We start from the raw sequence: 25,536 nt of genomic DNA on the forward strand, positions 1-25,536 counted from the left end.
AAAAAGGAGAAGGATATAGTGTAAAAACGTTTAATGAAGAAATAAGATTTAAAAGAGAATGCTCACTCACAAACGACCATAGGCATATGGCATTGAAAGGGTTTTCACTCTGGACTCCACAAGCCTCTCCCTTGTATCTCAAGGCGTCGGTTCGGCGTCTGTCTCGGCGTAGGAAGTGACGTCAGCTGTCGGTGTCAGCGGGGGACTCGCCTGGGCTCGTGCACAGCTCTGGTTGCTCCCTTCACTGACCTCCTGCTTCAGCTCTGCTCCTGCACAAGTGCATCAGCAGTAGTTCAATTTTCAACCTGGTAGAGCTTTTTCCTTCCAGCTACGGTGGCCTGGAATGTCCAAATTCTGTCAAACCAGTTTCGCCTTTGGCTTCCTCAGTGACATCATCTTGGCAGGGTAACATCAACATACAGGTACTGTAGGTCTGGAAATAATTGGACACTGACACAATTTTCATAATTTTGGCTCTGTACGCCACCACAATGGATTTGAAATGAAACAACCGAGATGCAATAGAAGTGCAGATTTTCAGCTTTAATTCAAGGGGTTGAACAAAAATATTGTATGAAACGTTTAGCAATTGCAACCATTTTCATACACAGTCCCCTTATTTCAGGGGCTCAAATGTAATTGGACAAATTAACACAATCATAAATAAAATGTTCATTTTTAATACATTGTCGAGAATCCTTTGCAGGCAATGACTGATTGAAGTCTGGAACGCATGGACATCACCAAATGCTGGGTTGCCTCCTTTGTGTTGCTTTGCCAGGCCTTTTACTGCAGCTGTCCTCAGTTGTTGTTTGTTCATGGGTCTTTCTGCCTTAAGTTTTGTCTTCAGCAAGTGAAATGCATGCTCGATTGGGTTGAGATCAGGTGATAGACTCAGCAATTGCAGAATAGTCCACTTCTTTGCTTTAAAAAAACTCCTGGTTGCTTTCACAGTATGTTTGGGTTCATTGTCCATCTGTAAAGTGAAGTGCCGTCCAATCAACTTCACTGAATTTGGCTGAATCTGAGCAGACAATAAATCCCTTTACACTTCAGAATTAATCCGGCTGCTTCTGTCACATCATCAATAAACACTAGTGACCCAGTGCCATTGTAAGCCATGCATGCCAATGCCATCACACTGCCTCCACCGTGTTTTACAGATGATGTGGTATACTTCGGATCATGAGATGTTCCAAGCCTTCTCCATACTTTTTTCTTCCCATTTCTGGTACAGGTTGATCTTAGTTTCATCTGTCCAAAGAATGCTGTTCCAGAACTGGGCTGGCTTTTTTAGATATTGTTTGGCAAAGTCTAATCTGGCCTTTCTATTCTTGAGGCTTATGAATGGTTTGCACTTTGTGGTGAACCCTCTGTATTTGCACTTGTGAAGTCTTCTCCTTATGGTATACTTTGATAATGATATGCCTACCTCCTGGAGAGTGTTCTTCACTTCACTGGATGTTGTGAAGGGGTTTTTCTTTACCATGGAATGGATCCTACGATCATCCACCACTGTTGTCTTCCGTAGACGTCCGGGCCTTTTTGTGTTGCAGAGCTCACCAGTGCGTTATTTTGTTCTTAGAATGTACCAAACTGTTGATTTGTCCACTCCTAATGTTCCTGCTATCTCTCTGATGGATTTTTGTTTTATTGCAGCCAACGGATGCCCTGTTTCACTTGCATTGAGAGCTCCTTTGACCGCATGTTGTGGGTTCACAGCAACAGCTTCCAAATGCGAAGGCCAGACCTGGAATCAACTCCAGACCTTTTACCTGCTTAATTGATTATGAAATAATGAAGGAATAGCCCACACCTGTCCATGAAACAGCTTTTGAGTCAATTGTCCAATTACGTTTGGTCCCTTGAAAAAGAGGGGGCTACATATTAAAGAGATGTAATTCCTAAACCCGTTCTCCAATTTGAATGCAAATACCCTCAAATTAAAGCTGATAGACTGCACTTTAAGCCCATATTCATTATTAAACTGTAACTTGAATTTATTTTGGTACACAGCCGAATAACAAAACTTGTATCAGTGTCCAATTATTTCCGGACCTAACTGTATATAACAGTCTTGATTGCATATAATTACTTGCAACTGTGGAACAATAGATGAGCACACCCCTTATATCAATCTCTTATGGCTTCATCTTGGTGCTTCTAAAATGACAGACCAAAGAAAAAGAACCTAGTAAGGGCACTCTAAACACATGGTGATATGGTGAACACTTTAAAACGTACACTTTGTTCCAATAATTTTTAAATAATGGGTGATAAAATAAGAATTAAACGTTTAGATCCTTCATATGAACACTGAATCTGGTGTTCTGGATCAATGAATGCTGACTGCAAATATCCTCTATAAATGTATGTTGCAGTTTGGACCAGTGAGAATTGTATGGTGAGTCACTGTCCAGATGTGGTTGGGGACTGTTTGCTTTGTTCCCTAGACTCATAATCACTTCTCCTAGGGTTATATTCATAGCCAGTGATATTGAGCTGATTATATACAAACCCTATATTCTATCATCTACTTACAGTATTCCTAGCTCTGTATTAGCTATATTATTAGCCAGTATCCCATTCTTTCAGCCAGTCACACTACCTCACTGTTTTTTGGCAGACCTGGCTAGGGTTCCTTATGTATGCTAGACTGCTGTATATTTTGTGTATTAGGGTTTGTTTATACTAGCACATACTGTTTCAGCAGCGACAATTAGGGTGCTTTGGTTCATCTGGACAGTGACTCACCATACTCACTGGTCCAAACTGCAACATTTATAGAAAATATTTGCAGTCAGCATTCATTGATCCAGAACACTTCCTTACTAGGTTCTTTTTCTTTGGTCTGTTGTTATATGCACTTACCTATGGAGCACCGACACATTTACATTTAGACAGTTGCAGGGGTTCCCTCTTTTGTAATCTGCTTCTAAAATGATAAATAGTATCAACCCTTAAAATTGATTCCTGTAAAAATTAGTTAAAATAGCTCTGTTTAATTTGGCCAGCAGAGATGGACATAAGATATATGAACATAGAGACTTGCACAGTGTTGCATAAAAATAGTTAAACATGCGGAAAGATTCTAAAATGAATAGCTTCAATTTAGATAAAAGCACCAACTTCCATATCTAGATTTAACCCATTGGGTGCCAGTCTGGAGGGTAAATATCCAAAAGGATTCTCGCCTAGAATTTTTTTGGATGAAATCACCCCCCTCAAGTCTGGCTTAACCTGTACAAGGCCCCAAAATCTTAGACACGCTGGGTCCTGGTTATGTTTGACTTTATAATGATTAGATACGCTATGGGTTTCTAGACCTTTAATAATGTTGCGTATACTGCTGCGGCCAGTTTAAATCTAACATTTGCCCGCAATTTTTCGGGGCATGTTCGGCAGCCGCGAACTTGGCCGCATCTCGGCCGCGTGTCAGCCCCTCTCCTGTTCAGTGCTAATGGCCGCTGATAGCGCTGAACAATGGAGCAACAATGGAGCGCACAATGGAGCACCTACGGCGCCAAAACTAGCACCGACAACACGCCGGAAAAAACGCGTCTGCACCGCGTTTGCCCGCACATTTGTAATACCCGCGGTGGCGGCCACAGGATAATAAATGCGGCCGCCACTGTATGTTCACCTACAGGTGTATGCGTGTTTTTAATTTCCGTATGGTTCTTCCTACATATTGTAGGTGGCAGCTACATTGTAAGGCATAAACTATCCCCTTACTATTACAAGTGATGTGAAATTTGATGGGATAGTCAACTGAGGAAATGGAACATTTGAACGCCAATATTTTAGTTTCTTGTTTGATATTATTTTTACAAGCCTTACAGTTAAGACATTTCGTAAAGCCTTGAGATAGTTTGTTTAACCAACATGGTTCTTGTCGTGTGGATAGATAACTAGATACCAATTTTTGTTTTAGATTGGGGGCCCTTGAAAATATCACATCTGGTTTGTCCCCAATGATTTCCTTAAGCCACTGGTCTTTTTTTATTATATGCCAGTGTTTCTTCAGGATTCCCCTAATTTGGTTAGATTGGGTATTAAATGTTGTTATAAAAGGTATGAAAGCATTTCCAATTGAATTCTCTGTTTTCTTATTTTTATATATCAGCATATTACGTCTATCCAATTCATTAACTTTCCTAATGGTCGTCTCAATTGTAGCCGCCTGGTAGTTTTTTTCCAGAAACTTATTTTTGATAGATGTGATTTGCATATCATAATCCTCCTTTTTAGTGCAGTTGCATTTCTCCATATGGGACATGGTCTAACCAATTTTTCTTGTGACAACTGTCTGCTTTAATAAAATTATTACAATTAACGGATTTGAAATGTGTTCTAGTGTGAATGGCATTGGCTTCTATATAAATTTCTAAGTCTAAAAATTCTAAATTGGTTTGACTAATGTTATAGGTGAACTTTAAATTGAATTCATTTTGATTAATCTCCTGAAAAAAGGACTGTAATGTAGCTTGGTCCCCTTTCCAGATAATGATAATGTCATCAATGTAGCGGTGGTATAGTACCAGGTTCGCACCGCAGCTACGATGTGACAAGATGGTCTGATCCTCCCACCATCCTAGAAAAAGATTTGCGTAGCTGGGGGCGGATCTGGCACCCATCGCGATTCCTCTGGTCTGGAGGAAAAAATCTCCCCCAAACCAGAACACATTATAATTTAAAATAAATTTTATTCCATCCAACACAAAATCAATTTGTCTGGGATCCATGACTTCATATTTATCCAGACTGTAAAGTATGGCATTGCATCCTTGTTGATGATCTATACATGTGTATAGCGATGTAACATCGCAAGTAGCTAGTAAATAATCTGGCTGCCAAACGTATCCCCTCTAAAAGAGGAAGTATTTGTGTCATACTGTATCCCTTAAATGTGAGGATAATTTCTTTGCAGATGGTATTAATAATGTGTCTATGTAAGAGGAAAGATTCTGGTTAGTGACCCTACTCCTGATATTATTGGTCTTCCCTGTGGTTTAATTAGTGATTTATGCAATTTGGGAACATAATTAAAAACAGGCCTCTTTGGGTTGTCTATTTTGATTTAATCATATTCTTTCTTTAGAAGGATGCCTCTAAGAGGAGAGTCATTTGTTTAGCATATTCAATAGTAGGATTGCTTCTTAATTTTTTTATAGGTGGCACTATCTCCCAATAATCTTTCTGCTTCTTCTATGTAATCTTCAGGATTTAAAACAACAACTCCCCCACCCTTATCTGCAGGCTTGATTAGCAAGTTCTTTTTCTTAGCTAATTGGTCTAGTACTTCCCTTTCCATTTTAGTCAAATTTAATTTTTTATTGTTTTTCGTGTTTTTAATTAATTTAAGATCTTCCTCAATTAGTCTCTGAAAGATTTCTAAATAAAGCCCTTTACAATGACTATGTTAGAATTTTGAGGGTCTTTTTAGTGTAGTGTGTTTAAATTGGTTATTAGTACTACTCACACTTACAGTGACCGGTTCTCTCAGTTCATGTTTTGTTTTTGCAAAATACCTTTTTAGAGTAAGTCTCCTTATGTATTTCTGGGCATCAATGAAGACATGAAATGATGAAGTTCTATTAGAGGGGGCAAAATTAAGACCTCTACTTAATATAGATTTTTCTTGTTCTCCTAATTCAAGTTTTCTTAAATTGAAGATCCCAGATACTTCTTGTGTGGTTTTTACCTTCTCTGTTCTCTTCTTCCCCCCTCTGCACCCTCTCTTCGTTCCCCATTTCCCTCCCCTCTGGAGGTTATTGCGGAATTGGCCCTCCACATCCGTGGATAGTATCCCTTCTGTTCTCTGTCCCTGTCCCCTCCTCTCCTTTGTCCTAAAAAAGGAGATTCATGATTTTGATGTCTTTCATTGTGATTCTCTCTCCTCCAGAGATCTATGTACTTCATATCTGTCTCTCCAATTAAAATATTCCCTTCTTTCTGGTTCTCTATTTTCTCTAAAATGATGGTCCCTTCTATTTTGAATCCTTATTCTCTCTAAATTGATTTTCCCTCTCTCTATGAGGTCTAAATTGTCCACCTTCTCTCTTTTGGTAATTATTAAATTTATTATCTGTATATCTGTTTTGATGTCTTTGATTGTCTGTGTGCCTGTTCTGATTCGCATTCCGTTTAGGCTGATGTTCACTTTTATTGTAATTGTCTCTATGATATTGTCTATTATCCTCTACTGATCTACTTCTGTCTCTCGTATTTCTCTTTTCTCTCACCTTGGAGTTGCTTCTATCTCTTTGATTTTGTGTTGATGTTACCCCAGTAGATTTTTTCTTTAACTTTCCAGTCTCTATACTTATTTTCCTCATAATCAGCTTAATCTCTCTGGAATGTTTTCCTTTTTGTATACTTTACAGTCTCGTCTATTTTATCAAATCTTTCTTTGATTTCTATCTCACAGAAGCTGAATTCCTCATGCTCTTCATATGCCTCTAAATTACGTTGGGTTTCTTTAATTTGTTTCTCAATTTTTTGGAGTTTCACCCCTATTGATTGTGATTAGTCTCATTAATTCAAATGAGCAATTATCAAGTATTCTATGCCACTCATTCCTGAATACTGGATTATCTTGTTCTATTGTGGGGATTTTAAACAAGTGAAGCCCTCTGGGAATTCTCTTCTGCTCTATATAATTTTCTAATGCAGCTAAATCCCAGCACTGCTTTATCTCATCTGTCATTAGTTTTTCTAAGGTTTGAAACTCAAAAAACATATTTTCTTCTTCCAGACATGGGCTAGCTTGTATTTCATCAGTGGTAATCATATCTTCATTTAAAGAGATTTAGGGAGATGCCCAGTCTTTGACAGAAGGCTTTCCAGAATCTTGAGACGAATTGGGATACGCTGTCCGAGACCATAACCGTCAGGACACAATGAAGGCGAAATATCTCCTTAATAAAGATTTCAGAAAGTTCGGAGGCTGTAGGTAGCTCCTGAGAGGAACAAAATGGGCTTGACATGTAAGTCAATCGACTACAAGCAGTATGATAGTCATAGCCCTGGAGGGCAGCAATTCCACAACAAAATCCACAGATAAATGGGTCCACAGATGGATGGGAACTGGAAAGGGTTGTGCCTTGATTTCTGGTTATGTAGGCGGGTAACGAAGAGAGGGGGGTAATGATGTGAGGAGGGGTAACGGAGAGAGCGGGGTAATGAAAGGGGGTAAGTACAGCCTTGAGGAATGGTGGACCCTGGTAGCAAGTCAATGGTACAAAAGTAAGATCAGTGTGGCAGTAACTCCTCTGCCTGTTTTTTGTCGAATGCATCGGCAAACTCCTGGTAAAAAACTGGAAGGCATGACGAAGAAGTCTCTGTTGGGGGACCGAACCCCGGAAATGGTGCAAGGCCTCGGAAGACAAGATTCATGGCAATGTTGTCTATAAGGCTGTCACTTGACTGGTCGGACATTCGATCTTGGGGTTGTGCTGCCCCAACCAGGTAAGGTCATCGACCACTGGAGAAGAGGGAGAGCAAATGGCATAGAATTAAAGGGTCTCCTTATGGAGTGTCCCTAGCAACACCAAAAAAATATTAGTCTTGAGGGTATCAGAGGTCTTCCATCAATGGCCACCACCACTACTGGGGTCTTCCTAGTATGGAGGGGAATGGAGTGGAGTTTTGCAAATGCGTGATCAATGAAATTCCCTGTGGCTCCTGAGTCCACAAAAGCCTGAATGAAGATGGAGGCTGGTCCAAAGGAGAGTGAAAGCAGCAAGAGGAGCAGTGCAGGTTGGGATGGAGAAGGAATATGAAAAATGCCCAGATAATATTCCTCTATCTTCACTGGGCACTGGGGTTTCCCTGATTTAGGAAAATTTTGGTCAAGATGACCTTTGAGCCTACAATACAGCACAGCCCCCTGTCATGTCTCCTAGTTCTCTCCTGCTAAGGTAATTTGGTATCACCTAATTGCATTTGATCCTCATCTAGGAGAGATGCAGGAAGAGGAGTATTGAAGTGGGGAACAGGCCGAATTATTGGAGTTTTTGAAGGACGGTCTTGCTCGGTCTGCCGTTTTCGCATCCAGAGATCTATTCTGATACAGGGAGCAATCAATTCCTCCAGATCTTTAAGGGTGTCCCAGCAGGTCAGTTCATCCTTTAAATACCCAGAAAGCCCTTGCAAAAATGCTGCTGTAACGGATCAGGGGACACATGCCTCCCAGCGGGTTCCCGTCACCTCTGGTCCCACGGCGGCTCCCTGCCCTGTTTACCCTCTCCCTCAACATCTTACCTCTCCCACGCCGAGCCATTCCTCCGCGGTGCACACCGCATCTGCATGCACGAGATCGGGGCACGCGCACGGCAGCCTTACAGAAGGCGCGCGCACCCGATCCTCTTACCTGCCCTCCGGTGCTGCTGGCGCTGCCCCCCATCGGCTGCAGGCTATTACCAGATATCACTCCCCTGTCTCCCTTCCTGCTCACCTGGACCTATCACTGCAAACACTCAGCCAGGCCTCCGCTCCACCCCTTGCTACCATTTGTCTTCCTTCCCTTATAACCCCAGTCTGCCCTCTCCATCGTTGCTCAGCATAGCTTCTCTCTGGCTCCTGTGTGCAGTGACTTTGCCAAGCTCTCTGTTTCAGCTCCTTGTTCCTGTCCCTCCCTCTGTTTGGATTCCCTTGGATTGATCTCGGCTCGGCTTGACTACGTGTACCTCTCTACCCCTGGACTCTGCTTTGGACCTCACTATGCTGCTTTCTCCTGCCCCTTACCCTAGGCTCTTGGACATTAACCCTCTGACTTCTGGCACCCCGGACTCAGCAAGTATATTGTTAACCCTTTTCTCACCAGGCCCGGCAACGCATCTTACTACACTCCGGGCACGCCCTCACTGCTGTGGGTGCGTGTTATACCCTTACCCACCTCAGTACTGGGGACTGGCCAGGTCTGCAGGCATACAGGCGTTACATTATGCTGAGCCCAACAAACGCAGACCCCCCTCAGGTGGGCCAAGGTGTCACTATGGATCACTGGCAATTTTTAAGCGACCAAGTTACCGCTTTGGCGCAAAAACTTTCTACACTCTCCCTGCGGGAATCTCCAGCTGTACTGTCCCCTCCTGCCCCACTACTTATGGGTAATTTGGAACCACGTATTCCACCTCCTTATCGGTATGCCAGAGACCCCCTTACTTGCCGGAGATTCCTGAACCAGTGTGACGTCCAGTTCGAGATGTCCCCATCTCGGTTTCCCTCAGGTCGTTCGAAGGTGGCCTACGTCTATGTTCTGCTCACTGGTGATGAGCTCGCTTGGGCTTCTCCCCTCTAGGAACACCGATCATACCTAACCCAAGATTACCCCAGTTCCGGCGAGAATTTCAGCTGTTCTTTGACACACCAGCACGTAGGGAGACTGCCGCTTCTTCCTTGTTCCATCTTTCCCAGGGTCGCAGGCCCCCTGCAAGATACATGGTGGAGTTCCGCACCATCGCTGCAGAAACCCAGTGGAATGAGGAGGCTCTCACCGTGGCATACTGGCAGGGTTTGTCTGAATCCCTCAAGGATGACTTCGCAGCTCATGTTCGTCCTTCATCTCTAGAGGAACTCATTGCCCTCAGCATTCGGATGGATCAGTGCATTCAAGAGTGACGCCACGAGCACCAGCACCAGCGCCCTCGTTAACTGTCTCCCTTGCCTGTTTCTCCTAGGTCTCCTCCCTCAGCTCTTCCTGTGTTGGACGCCCCCGAACCAATGCAAATCGGTAGCCAACAGCTTTGGGCTGCTTAGAAAACACACCGCCGAGATGAAGGTCTCTGCTACTACTGCGGCTCCCCGGAACACTAACTACGTCACTGTCACCTGAAACCGGGAAATGAGAACGCCCAGTAAAGGTAGAGGGGCTTCTACTGGGTACCTTTTCGCCTTGCCCCTCTTCTCCCAAAGAGCAACGGAAGAGAATCCTTCTCCCCATAGCTCTTGTGGGTCCTAATATCAAGGTAGAGTTTGAAGCTTTCATCGACTCTGGGTCTGGTGGCAACTTTTTGGATCATGACTATGCTTGCAATAATTGAATCCCGTTAGTCAAGAAGAAGTCACCCATCGGCCTGGAGGCTATCGACGGCTGACCGCTTCAACCAGCCTTCATTATTTGGGAATCTATTCCCCTCACCAAGACCACCACGGATGGTCATACTGAAATCAGCATCTTCGATGTCTTCCACTCCCCCACTGTCCAGGTCATTTTGGGGCTGCCGTGGCTCCAGCTTCACAATCCGCGGGTTGATTGGACCAATGAACTACCGATCCAGAGGGCTCCTACCTTGGAGAAGACGGTCTCACCTCCCATTACCGTGCTCGCTGGTCTCAACGCTTCGACTCCTTCACTTTCTTCCCTGCCAGAGGTATACCACGACTTTTCGGATATCTTTAACAAAATCCAGGCTGAAGTTCTTCCACCTCATCGTTCGTACGACTGTCCCATCAAATTAATTTCTGGAACCACTCTTCCCAAGTCTAAATCATATCCCTTGTCTGTCCCTGAGACCGAGGCTATGGCGACCTACATCCAGGAGAATCTTAAGAAAGGGTTTATTCGGAATTCCTCCTCCCCCTTCTTCGTGAAAAAGAAGGATGGCTCTTTAAGACCCTGTATCGACTTTCGTGGGCTTAACAAGTTTACAGTTATAAAATGGTACCCTCTTCCTCTAATTTCCGAACTCTTTGACCGGCTCAGGGAGCCTCTATATTTTCAAAACTTGACCTGAGAGGAGCCTACAACCTCATCCGAATACGAGATGGTGATGAATGGAAAACTGCATTTAATACGTGTTCAGGTCATTATGAATACCTAATGATGACGTTCGGCCTCTGCAATGCCACTGCCGTATTCCAAGAATTTATGAATTATATCTTCCGGGACATTCTGGGAATTTTCATCATCGTATATTTAGACGATATCCTTATATTCCCAAAGAACCTGGAAGAACACATTCGTCACACCAGGGTGGTCCTCTCACGTCTGCGTGCTAATCGCCTGTAAGCAAAGATGGAGAAATGTCTCTTCCACCAATCTTCCACAGTATTCCTTGCTATATAATCTCCGATAAGGGTTTCACCATGGATCCTGAGAAATTAAAGTCTGTTTTGGATTGGCTGCTGCCGAATTCCCTAAAAGCCGTTCAGCATTTCCTTGGTTTCTCTAACTACTATCGAAAATTCATCCGTAATTTCTCCACTATCGCATTACCCATTACAGCTTTGACCAAAAAAGGTGCTGAGCCAACAGCATGGTCTTCCTAAGCCATTAAAGACTTCGAGTTCCTCAAAAGAGCTTTCGTCTCCGCCCCCATCCCTCGGCATCCGGATACAGCTCTTCCCTTCACCCTGGAGGTAGACGCTTCTGACGTGGGAGCTGGGGCAGTACTCTCACAAAGATCCTCTCCACAAGAAAAACTCTACCCATGTGGATTCTTTTCCATGAAAATCTCTTCTGCCGAGAGAAATTATGAGGTCGGGAACCGTGAACTTTTGGCTATCAAATTAATTCTGCGGAATGGAGACATCTTCTCGAGGGTACCAAAGAGCCAGTAGCCATTCTCACCGATCACAAAAACGTATTATATATTGAGGGGGCTCGTCGTCTAGGATCCCGCCAAGCACGTTGGGCATTGATTTTCTCTCGTTTTAATTACACAATCTCTTATTTCCCGGTACCAAGAATATCCAGGGCGATGATCTTTCTCGCCAATTCTCAACAGAGGAAGGATCTAACGAATCTTCTGAGACAAGCCTTACCGCAAAACATATAATTTCTGCCAAAAATGATGATATCCTGGATGAAATCAATAAAGCTCAGGCACATATTCCTAGGAGATTTAAGGTGCCAGAAGGACGTCTGTACGCTGCTCCACGTTTTCGCCACAAGATCCTTGAGTGGGGGCATTCTTCTAGATCTGCGGGGCATCCAGGCTTCATGAGAACAGTGGACCTTATTAAATGGACTTTTTGGTGGCCCAAAATGAACAAGGACATTTTTTATTTCACCAGAGCTTGTCCAGTCTGTGCTCAGAGCAAGTCCACCCGACACAAACCTTCTGGTCTCCTCCTGCTTCTTCCTATTCCGGAGCGGCCTTGGAAGAATATTTCCATGGACTTTATTGTGGAACTTCCAAATTCTCACTGGATAAATACGATCCTCGTGGTAGTGGACAGGTTTTCTAAGCACACACACTTTATACCCCTCAAGGGTCTTCCCAAGTCAGCTACCTTGGCTGACATTTTTTCTAAAGAAATTTTCAGGTTACACGGTGTGCCACTTTCCATTGTTTCTGACAGAGGTACTCAATTTATCTCTAAATTTTGGCGAGCATTCTCGCAAAGACTTGGCATTTCTCTTCTCTTCTCTTCTGGTTACCATCCGCAAACAAACGGCCAGACGGAAAGAATGAATCAAACCTTGGAGCAGTATCTCAGATGCTTTGTATCAGAATCTCAAGACAATTGGGTGGACCTATTACCCTGGGCGGAGTTCGCTATTAATTCGCTGAAGAATGAGTCCACGCAAGAGTTGCCTTTCTTCATTAACTATGGGTACCATCCCAGCAGTCTTCCCCTCTCCTCCCTCCCATCTGGTGTCCCGGCAGCGGATACTCACGTCTCCAATGTACAGAATTCTTGGAAAAAAATTCAAAGAGCCATGCAAGGGTCCTTCCAAAAACAAAAGACGTAAGCAGATCAGCGACGTCAGGTGGGCCCAGTATACAAATCTGGAGACAGAGTTGGGGTTTCCTCAAGAAATATCAAACTCAAAACTCCTTCCCAGAAGCTGGCCCCTTCAAGGTCCTCGAACGGATCAACCCGGTAGCATATCGTCTTTCGCTTCCTCCCACCATGAAGATACCCTTTGTGCTTCACGTAACCCTCCTGAAACCCTTTGTCCAAAATGTACACTTTCCGGACAGTCCTCGGAGACCTAATCCCGTCACAATACAAGGACAACAGGAATACGAAGTCCAGTCCATTCTTGATACATGTTGGTCCAAGGGCAGACTCCAATTCCTCGTTCATTGGAAGGGATATGGCCCAGAGTAACGCTCATAGGTACCTTGTCATCAAATCCATGCTCCAGCTCTTCTCAAATAATTTCGTCAGAAATTTCCTCACAAACCTTGGGAGGATCGTCTGGAGTCCGATCCTCAATTGGGGGGGGGGGTACGGTAACGGATCAGGGGACACACGCCTCTCAGCGGGTCCCCGTCACCTCTGGTCCCACGGCGGCTCCCGGCCCCGTTTCCCCTCTCCCTGAACATCTTACCTCTCCCACGCTGAGCCGTTCCTCCGCGGCGCATGCCGCATCTGCATGCACACGATAGGGGCGCGTGCACCCGATCCTCTTACCTGCCCTCCCGTGCTGCTGGCGCTGCCCCCCATTGGCTGCAGTCTATTACCAGGTATCACTCCCCTGTCTCCCTTCCTGCTCACCTGGACCTATCACTGCAAACACTCAGCCAGGCCTCCGCTCCACCCCTTGCTAGCATTGGTCCTCCTTCCCTTATAACCAAAGTCTGCCCTCTCCGTCATCGCTCAGCATAGCTTCTCTGAGCCTCCTGTGTGCAGTGAGTTTGCTAAGCTCTCTGTTTCAGCTCCTTTTTCCTGCCCCTGCCTCTGTTTGATTCCCTTGGATTGATCTCGGCTCGGCTTGACTATGTTTACCTCTCTACCCCTGTACTCTGCTTTGGACCTCACTACGATGCTTTCTCCTGCCCCTGACCCTAGGCTCTTGGACATTAACCCTCTGACTTCTGGCACCCCGGACTCAGCAAGTATATCGTTAACCCTTTTCTCACCAAGCCCGGCAACGCATCTTACCACACTACGGGCACGCCCTCACTGCTGTGGGTGCGTGTTATACCCTTACCCACCTCAGTACCGGGTAACTGGCCAGGTCTGTGGGCATACAGGTGTTAGAGCTGCCAGCAGAGATTCATTGTTCCAGCCAGTCTCCGTAGCAAGGGTGTGGAATTCAATGGCATAAAGACCCACAGTATGGGTTCCTTGTCGGATTTGCAGGAGCGAAGCAGAAGAGACGTGATCGGGAGCATTAATTTTTTTTTGATTGTTTGGAGAAAGGCAGTGGGGATTCCTTTTCCCAGAGAGGGGAGGCCCAGGCCAAAGCCTTGTTTTTCAGTAGGGAAATATCGTATGCTACCCTGGATCGATAAGGGGAAAACATGGAGGGCTGTAGTTCGAACTGGATCGAACACGGATTCAAAGATCCTCTACACGTCATAAGGTCCCCATCCATAATTTAGAGCGTCGGGTTTCATGGTTCCCTGGGCGTAGGGGATGACAGAGCTGGCACTGGAGACACTGCCAGCAATCGGTGCAGGGGTAGAACCCACCTGGAATGTATCCAGTCGGATGATAATGTCCTGACATCAGCTAGAAATGAGTGACAGCTGTTGGTTTTGCTGAGCGAGGCGTGTCTCATGATCTCCAGGTACTGTAGTTCCCCTTGGAGAGATACGGCTCACGCTACCTTAGCGAGGTCCATGTTTGGCCAAGCAAAATGTGACGGTGCTTGTCTCAAATGTGAGAACAGCAGGGCTGAGGTAGGGATGCAAATAAACTAACCACAGATCGGGGACATAGTCCTGTAAGAGTATCCATAGTCCATATGGAAACAGGGTAGGGCTGGCAGCAATGGTGCAGAGTCCAGGGTACAGGCAAAAGGTCAGAGCAGGTGGCAGTGGTGCAAAGTCCAGGCAACAGGCATAATGTCACGAAGGTAGAAAGCATCGAGGTTGGGGTCACGGTCCGAGGTCATCAACAGGGAATCCAAACAGGTAACAGGAACAGGTGACAGCAGCTGCAAAACCATAGAACTTTGCTCGGCAACTCCCACCAGGAAGTGCAGCCTTACATACTGCACCGACACACTTTATTCGAGCAAATACCCGGTATGTACCTGGCAGATACCTGGAATGCGCCACTCCTCACCTCTGACAAGCCCCGTTGCATTTGCCTTCCCAGCCTGGGTTCATGCCTGGTTGATGGGCGGCTGATCTGTTAAATGATAATGATTAGGATTTAATAGGCTGCAATGCTTCGCGTGTCTACCAGATGGCATAAATTCATGAATTGTAATGCAGTATATATATATATACTGTGCAGTATTGCAGCCAGCGGGAATAAAATGCTTCAATCCCTGCTTGGAAAATAACTCAATGTACTCGGGCAGAAAACAGTCACAAACCTCAATACACCCGGGTATACCCGAATTCGTGGGACTAGCCAAGCTCGAATAAAGTGTGTCGCCAGTGTAGCAAGCTGCCAGTAACCAAAATGGCCAAATTGAACAGAAAGGGCAGGGAACCTAGAAAACATAAACTGGCAGCAAAACCTGGCACAGATCAAGCAGAATCCTTACACTAAGCTACCGGGGACACACAGTTTTCAGGGTTGACCAGTCAGGCTTCACCATTATTATGAAGACATCTCCACCATCACAAGGGGAGAATAAGCTATTATGGGGAAAAGGAGCTTATGGGTGGGAAGGCAATACTGTATGGGTGGAGGCTAGCAGGAATCACTTTAACAACTACACAGAACATGTGGGTCCGCCACCGGACTTTCTCCTATTACTTATGGAAATCATTTTACACAAAAATGTCTTTCAATTCAAAAATCAATTCTACTTACAATTAATGGGTACAGGGTCAAACATGGCCCCTTCATATGCATATCTTTTCATGGATTCATGCGAACCAACATATACTTAATGATAATCCATATAGTAGACATATGTCACATATTTACATTGATGACGTGTTTCTCATCTGAGATGGTCCAGAAAATAAGCTACTATCATTCATTGATTATGTAAATCATATCCCATCCACTATCCGATTCACGGCTAGCTTCAGCAGGGCAGAGGTCACTTTCTTAGACACAATAGTCTATGAACAGAATGACACATTAGCAACTAGAATATTTCATAAACTAACAGATAAAAACACACCGTTGCTAGCCCTTAGCCATCACACATCCCCATTGAAGTCAGGCCTACCCTACTCACAGTTCCTGAGAATCATCAGAATAACTAGTGATTCACAGCATTTGGAGACAGCCCTGAATAAAATGGCACAACGTTTAGTTGATAGAGGCTATGACAGCAAAAATGTTGCATCCGCACTATCTAAAGCCAGAAAACTGGATCGAAAAAGGTACCTTAAAACTATCAGTAAAAATAAGCACAATGACCGCTTCAACATCAAAAGCATGTACAGCAGCCTTATGTTTCATCAAGAGCAGCATCATAAAACATTACCACATATTACAGCAAGAAAACACCATTGGAACAAACTTCACAAATCCACCACAGTTCTGTTACAGACAGGGACGTAATCTGGGGGATTTCCTCACTGAAGCTGACCCAACAACAATGTATGAAGCAAAACCTGCATGGTTGCGAAGACCAGTGGGTGTCCATAAATGTCATGGATGTGTAATACACACATCCACATATTGGCAACAAGATAAAAATAAAAGACTACATAACTGTGTCACGCTACGTACATTATTAAATGTCCCTGCAGCCTTTATTATGTGGGGAAGACCATACAGATGACGAAGGAAAGGTTGAGTCTGCACCGATCAACCATATGTAAACCTTGCCTGACACGGAGAACAAAGAAGATCTTAAAGTTCAACCAGTCGCAAGACACTTTAAAGAGCAACAACACGGATTGTCCACATTAGGCTACATGCCAATCATGCAGGCCCATGTTCCAGTGAGAGGTGGAGACCGCAACAAAATACTGCTTCAACTAGAAGCTAAATTGATCCATAGTCAATGCTCAAACCGAGAGGACACAGCGAGGATCTAAAATTGAGCTGCTTCTTATAATGCAAGCAACTGGTCCAAATTAGATGACAATGACTACTGACAATAGGAGCTGAACAACGCCCACAACAGACTAGTGTGGATGCAAGCAAGACAAAGGATCATAGTTTCAAAGGCTCTGCCGACTACTTTATTTCTATATGATTTCCTGGAAATTTCTGCGAGGTTCCAGATATAGGATTTCAAAAGTGTAGATGATACTCAGCCTTAATGGATTTAACAGGGGTGTTAAACCTGCATGGTGTAGTGTTATTGATCAGTGTTATACAAAATAATAAATTGTCTAATCCTTTCTTTAGTACCAGATAGTAAGGATTGTGAATGACCTGGATCCAGTAGACTTTGAAGATAAATTAACCATCCATTATGTGATAAATGTTTAATACTCAGCAACAAGCTAACAGACCATGCTATGCGCTAGCAGTGTACCCATGGTCCTTATGACGTTATCATGTATTGTCCCTTCATGTAGGCTCTTTTGGAACATACGCCTCTAGGTCAATAATGTACTAAGATGGATGCATGCCATAATTTGGCCTATTAGATAACATGCTTCCAGGACAGTAATGAACTCAGAGAGACACATGTCAAATTGAGGCAACAATCTCACTTTTTAGCCATGTATGATTTTACCCTGGGACATCTATGTTTGTATGAGCCATTCAGCTTTATATGACAGTGTTTGATTTCTATTTTATGTACAAGTTCCACTATTGTGGAATATCATATAACATATCAAACAAGATTTTGTTTACATATCATATAACATATCATATACATATAATATATCATTGCTCTATGTATCCTCATAGCAAATCATCAATATGTGTGTATGCTGTATTGTTCCCCACACAGACTGACACAATTGTTTATGTGGGTCACCCTATTCTAACTAGATGCCTGGATTTGTTTATTGCTTATTTGCTTTTTATGTCATGGCTATCTGTTTCTTGCAGTGCTGCAGCACATCTACTATGGTTGTTTGTACCACCAGCTGTTCATTTCGTGCATGCGCATTGTTTTCAAGATAGCCGCCGCTTCGGGACCAGTTGCTTAGCAATGTCATGACCCTACAATGCAAGCGTGACAGAGGAACAGCTCCGCTTTGGCAACATTCTCTATTGGTAGGCTTGCGCATGCGCATAGCTACAAAGATGGGCGCCACTTTACTTCAACTAAAGGTTTTGTCGCATATGCACCATCATAGGAAGGCCTCTCCTCTGGATGGGTTTACATTGTGCATGCGCACCACAGCCTCCGGTCCCAAGATGGCTACTGGACAGATTCAAAATGGCTCCATCTGCAGATTAGAATTTTCAATTAGACAAGTCTGACAGGTATTTGGGCTTTTAATTTGTGGTTATTGTGATTGTGTTTTTCTGGTAATCAACACTTGTGCACCTGGGGGTGGGGGTATATTAGTATAGGCATATCATTCCTTCACTGCATATCCCTGAGGAAGGTCCGGTTTGTGGGTCCGAAACATTGGTGATTTGTGTCTTACTTCTCTACAATATTTTTTCTACAATTCAAAAACTGAGTGCTGTCTGCTGATTCCTGTGTGAACGGTATCATATGCTTATATAATATATACACACTCAATCTATATGAAACACCCCTTCCCTCCTCCTCAGGGAGATATGCGTGTTACGAGTGTTATGGTGCTACCTGTTAGGCTCACAAGAGGCCAAAGCATCTGCGCTTGAGGTGGCTGGTGCAACGCCTCCAATAACCACAATCACAACAAAGTATATACAGCTGAACCCCGTTATAACGCAGTCCTTGGGGTCCACAGAATGAGAATGTGTGTGTGTGTGTATCCATTAGCAATAAAGCATTGAACGTTTAAAAAAATGTGGAGATGTTTTTTAAATCTGGAGAAATGTTTAGACCACATTATAAGCGGATCCACGGTGTAGCGGATCGTGCTATAATGCGGTTGAGCTGTATAACCAATTAACCTATTTACTAGGGTCCCATATTCTCAGCAATACAGTTTACCCAATCACAATAACCATCCCCCAAAGTTCTGAGGGTGCACTGGGCACCTAAAACCAATGGCCCGTGCAAATAGCGTCAACCAGATAAATATAAGGGCAGCGTTACCCTGCGGTATGGTGTTGGTGCACATGGTGGTTCCTTCCTGGCTACTCGAGTACACCAGGGGATTTGTAGACAGGCAGCAAGCGTGGTCCCACAATGCAGGGCTTCCAACACAAACCTATTCTCACCTTATGTCCGGGATCACAGCGCGAGTGATTCCACCAAGCCTGGGGTATCCTCCGCTGAGGTTCCTTTTGCTCTGCTGAGTCATCTGTATACTAAGGGGCGAGTCCCTTACTATGGGCCGGCCCTTCAATTCATCCACTACTGTGTAGGGGATAATACCTGGGACCTAGGGGAAATGGGTCTGGCCCAGTTCAGGTGGCTTGACTAGCTCACCGGACACTACCTCTCCCTTCACCGACTCCATCAGGACTGAACCCGCCGTCTCCAGTCCGTGGAGGAAATCCTGAATGACAGTACCTACTCTTCAAACAGCGCCAACCTCAAGATGGCCGCTGCCGTTCACACAGTCATATGTATGTGACTGCGCCAACCACAACATGGCCGACACAGCTAACCAACCCCTCCCACGTGTCAGGACCACTGTCAGGGAGGAGGAAAGGGCAGGTACCCTGCTACATATATATGTGTGTGTTTTTGAAATATTGTTAGTTTTTAATTATCATTATGTTTGTTAAAATAGAAAATGGTACATAAATACTAATATACTGTAAGAAACAAAAAACAGCTCCAGATTCACATTATGACTTTAGGATTTTTTTCATCAAATTCTTCAATAACTTAACACAACATCTAAAATGTTTGAATACATTTTGGTTAAACCAAAACACGGGGTCAAGTGCACATTTTTACTTTAATATAAACACTTCAAATGTCATAGAAATTACAATATTTATATATTAATGCTATAACTGAGCTTTGTAATCCTTGAATTCACTTGAATGGAAGCTAGTACTGGAAATATATCATTTATTAACTGTGTGAAGTAATGAGGTGAAGTAAATTAATGATGCATGAACTTAAATTGAAGTTAATTGACTTACATTGAATTAGAAGGTCCTATTATTGACTCATTGTTGAAGTCTACATAAGCAAAACTTATTTTTAAACAGAATATAGGATGTACTGTACAAATTGATATATAAAACCACAATGTAAAGATACACTAGACAGTAGAGACAGAATAATTCAATGCATTTTGGTAAACGTAAGATTTTTGTGTTAGTTTTTGAAACTACTGAGGAAGCTATTCTCCTCTTATAATTCGAGGCTATTAAGCTATAGACTATATTATGGTATTTTGTCAATTTCTACACTTTGGACTACGATGGTGATCACACTTTATCGCCTATTAATACCTAACAGCTAGTGTGCATACCAGTACTTATATAGGAGTATCAACATTATTTGGTTATTTTCGTTAGTTTGTCAAACTTCATTTTATATTATTGAAACTATTAAAGTTTGATTTTAATGATCACATCATTACATTGGAATTTGGAGTGCTGCCATAGTGGTCTTCTTTTCTATCCTTATTCGCTTATAAGATTTTGTTTACATTTCATGGACAGTTAGAGATAATATATGTTATAGGCATATGTAACTATTACAGGCAAAATTAAAATGTGAGACAGCTGAAGACTTTGAAGAACTTAGCCTGGTGGCGGCTTTGAGAGTCTCTATTAAGTTGTTCCAGATGTGAGGTGCACGGTAAGAGGAAGAGGAGCAACCAGATTCCTTATTGAACCTTGATACCATAAACAGTCTTTTGAAGTAAAATCTCAGGTGGTAAGTGCTGCGTGTGGTACAGGTGAGGATCTTGTTCAGATTGCTGAGCAGCTTGCCCAGAAAGGGTTTGAAGGCAAGACAGGAAAATGTGTACTTTGCACATGGACTTATATATACAGGTACACTATAGCAACACATACGGGTACATCCTCAGAGAGCCGTTAAATGGTTTATTGTGATGTCATCTCCATTTAATATATCAAAAATCCTAACGAATATCCAGAAAAGTGATTAACGTTACGATGCTTTGGCGTTAACCAGAGAAATCTTGCGTATCTATAGGGTTTTCTTTCTGGCTTACTCATATGCAAATCATATGCTAATGAGCCATTAATCTAACAACATAGATCCTCAAACCGCTGTTCATGTTAGCGCATGGAAATAATGCTATGTTTATTATGTCAACCCAAAACCAATCCATTATTTACATCCAGACCATGATAATTATAGTATTAATTCTGGGAATAGCCAACAAGGAACAAGGGCAGGTCTTATGTGGCACTTAAGTAATTGTACTGAGTATAGGACCCTTTCCTTACATGTGTTATACAAAGATATATATGATAGATCATATAATGTCTGAAACACATAAAGAGATGCATCTGATAATGTGTCATGAAGTTCAAATAAACTATATTATATTTTTTATTGATTAAACTGATTGTAGAATATATTTTCTGACCTAATATGGTACTTAATCTTGACTGTATTAAGTATGGGTGTACTATAAAAATAATAAATAATAATAATAAATTATTAAAATAATTACCAAAAGATAGAAGTTGGGAACAAAACTTGTAATCACACACAGTTATCCACTGTGTTTCAAAACTAAATTAAAACTAAATTAACAGGGAAAATAATAATAACAAACTATGTACACAGGGAAAATAACATAAACTATGTACACAAAATCATCACCTCCACGTTTTTGTGGCATAGCTGCCAGGCTCATCAGACCTGCTGGGTAACGCGTCTATAACACATGTGTGTTAATTGGAAAGGACATTATAGTTTTGCCAATGCGCACATGAAGTGTTTTGGCTAACATGTCTCTATGCAAGAGAAAACCCTGTTAATACAGCTAATGCAACGGTGCTAGATTGAAAAATGCCCATTATTTAGCTTCGTGGATACCCATAGAAATGAGGAAGTATAACGGATGTCACCGTCCAGATTTAACGGACCTCTGAAAATCTACCACTTAATGCCTTTAGCGCCGTGGCCGAAGAAACAAAAATCTGCTGCTCAGGAAACAATGTTTTCTACAGTCATGCTGCAGTGGGTCCATGATTCCGGATTGGACCCCCAACAGCGGTCATCCTACTTGTTTCAACTGGGAAAATATCTCAACATCCATTGGTGAGTAGCTCTACAGTATATATAGTATGTTTTAACATTATATTCACATGAATGATTGAGTCTTAACTCCACACTACTGTACTTTTGGATCCAGGATTGGTTACATTTTCTTTGTTTAATTTAAAAACATTAGTACACACACAATGTTAGATGCTTTTTTTAAATATTCGAGCATGAATAAATATTGACCAAATTGGAAATTGTTTTTTTTATTAAAGTTTTATTAGTCTTTCTTATACTTTAGTCATTTTTATAGATTTGTTTTTACCAAAACTCTGAAAAGTTATCTTTCTACAATTACTCTATATGAGTTGGGTAAATAAAGTCACCTTGCTCAAGGTAATTAGTTTAATAGAAAGTGTCTTGTAAAATGATAGTTACGCTGAAAATCATGAAAATCGTCAATAAAAGAACAAACCAAAGTCTGAATCTCTTGCAATGAAAAATGAAGATACGCAAGAGAAAATTACGGTTTTTATAGCAATCTAAATGAGCTCTAAATAAACTAATGGAAATAAAGACAGCAGATCAAATGCTAATTATTCTCGGTGCACTTAATCATGTTTAAAATTCCAAAAGTCAAATTATAGTTATTGAAGATGAATGGAATATTTGAAGACTTTAGGTGTAAGAGTGTGACAGGCATACACTTGTGGTTTATACATTATGTTATACCAAAATGTGTAATTTGAAAAAAAAAAAACAATAAGCCAATACTGTCACAGTAATAACAACCATAGTCTAACGGAAAATATCACACAATGTTGATAGGATTTAACATTAGATGACAACATACACTATATTGCACGATTAGTGCATCAGGAATGGATAGACAATGGCTCTGGCTAAATCTATAGATTGCATGACCTTATCTAGATATATTCTTGCAGATTGAGGCGTCTCATTTTTATATCTCAATTGTTTTCTCAAAAAATAGGCTCACCTGAATAGAGGTATCCTAATAAAACTCACTTTGTAAGAAAAGGAGGATGGTGTTCTTATGTGAATATATATATGAATATGTGTACTGTATAAATATATATGAATAATCATGCTCTAAGAATGTTATATATTACACTGTAAGCTGTATATGTTAATCTGGGCCAAGTGAAACATGGACAAACTGTTTGCTGATATAATGAAGGACATGAGGACAACAAGTCTTAAGAAAGATTCAAGCTGAGGTGTTCAAAGGAACTCAGCTTGGTCAGGATTTATTTCTAACATTTATTAAGCAGACATAGCTACGCGTTAGTGAAGTTATCATTCACACATACATACATATGCAGCGGCCGTTATTCGAACAAATCACGGAGCCGTTTTCGGGTTTTCTACTGTATTCCACGCGGCATTAACGCGACCAATCACACCAGGCACCTGTGTTTATCGTGATTGATTTGTTTGAATTTCATGAATTCTGTTTCTTTGTGTGCATTTAAATTAATTGCAATGTGTACAGTACTGTGTCAATTTCAGGTGTTTAAAAACCAGAACACTAAAATGCCATTTTCTGCACTCACTTGCACTCGCGTTTTAAAGCGGTAAGGTTGGAAGAAATCACGCGCCATGACATGGGTATTTCGAGGTTACAACGCGTAAAGTGTTTCGAATAACGGTCGTTGCATCTGAACATACATATACCTTTATATATTCATATATATATATATTTATATATATATATATATATTATATATACATTCATACAACTGGTTTGTACAAATTCAGATACTGTACTGTATGACCAAATAATTCTCAAACATGTGAGAAATATAAAAAACGCCTCCAAAGATCTTTTGGCTTTTAAGAAAATAACATCAGTTGCACGGCACTTCTGTCTGACACATGCATCAGATGTGACATTGTTACAGGCATTTGCAATAGAGAAGGAGAGCCTTGGATTGAGGGGTGGTGATTTGGAAGGGCACTTTTACGCAGGGAGTCCAGGTGGATCGTCCAAATGGACTCAATGATGCCACGGGGCCTGAACGACTACCTGGGCTTCGCGATGTTCCTTTGAACACCTATTTTTCCTTTATTGATGCACATTTTGCTAGAACTTTCTGTGTTCAAATTTTAGTGATAAGAATCTCATGCACTCTCCCCTCTCTCCCCTTTTGCCTCTCCTTTTCTGCCTGTATTCAATCACAGAGTCCTGGGTTTGCACCGCATAGAATCAGCGAAAACTTGGGACTTGATCTGCATCGTATCTCAATCTGCATAACGAATTTACTCACAAAAACTGTCTTGACTGCAATAGAGGAACATCATGAACTGAGCAATTTATAATTCAAGATCTGGCAATATCGGATTACCCACGAATTGACACTATATCCAGGAGAATAATCACTCTGCACACTCTTTTTTGATCCTAAGTGTGTACCACATAGGACAATCGAGAACTTGGAAATTAATCCATTATGTCCAAAATTACCGACGAATGAGAGTATGGATTTTCTGTGACATATGGGACTATCATGTAATTTTGGAAAGATCAACACTCCATTATAGATTGGATGTCCATGGAAATATCATGAATTGGAATTATGTTCAGGAGAAAAAATATATTCTCTTGTGAGATATTATAAATATCTAAAGATTATATTTATACTCCCTTTGTTATGGACTATACCACACTATCTGCCTTACTGTCATATGTATGGACAATGATATCTTATGAGGACTCTTGTGATAAGTGATGGGGCAGAAACAAATGTACCCCAAAAAAAGAACTGAGATGGTCTATACAGATCTCTATGGAATAATGCATCACCAGTATGTTTACTCCATGTTTTACTCATATGAGATGCTCAAGTCATGCAATTCCTGAAGACAATATTTCTTACAGTACTAATAATCCTGAACTAGAAATAATATAGCTGGCTATCCAGCGATTGTTTAAAATGTATATTAATGCAATTTCTAGCTAATAGGTATTATTATTAACAAATGCTATGATAATAATTGTAATACAATGCATGTTTGTCTGATAGCTTAAACTTTCTTTCTTTGTGATCTTATATGATTGATTAGCAGCTAAATCATGTTACTAACTTCCAATAGGTAATACACCTTTAAGATAAGTTCATCCTCTTGTACAGCAGTGAGGTGTTTTAGCAGCATATGCGCATGTCACGATTGGGCATTAGTGAGGGCCAATAGATCGCGCTATTTTTGGTGTGTAAGGGCAAGCATGCGCAGTTAGAAGCTCAGAAACCATATACACTAGAAGGATTTGCCATCTCCTTCATGACCGAGTGGAGGGCGACGGGGACGCTGACGTATGACGTCACGGACATGCGCATTTGCATCCGTGATGCACGTTTTTTGCCCTCAGTGCCCTAGACCCGGCCAGGAAGAGTTTCCAATACTTCCCCTATAGTTAGCCTTGGGATGGCGCATTATAGGTGACAGCTTTGCCACAGTCGCACCCTCATGATGTC

This window comes from Ascaphus truei, chromosome 1 (genome assembly GCF_040206685.1).
Source record: "Ascaphus truei isolate aAscTru1 chromosome 1, aAscTru1.hap1, whole genome shotgun sequence".
NCBI classification, from domain to species: Eukaryota; Metazoa; Chordata; class Amphibia; order Anura; family Ascaphidae; genus Ascaphus; species Ascaphus truei.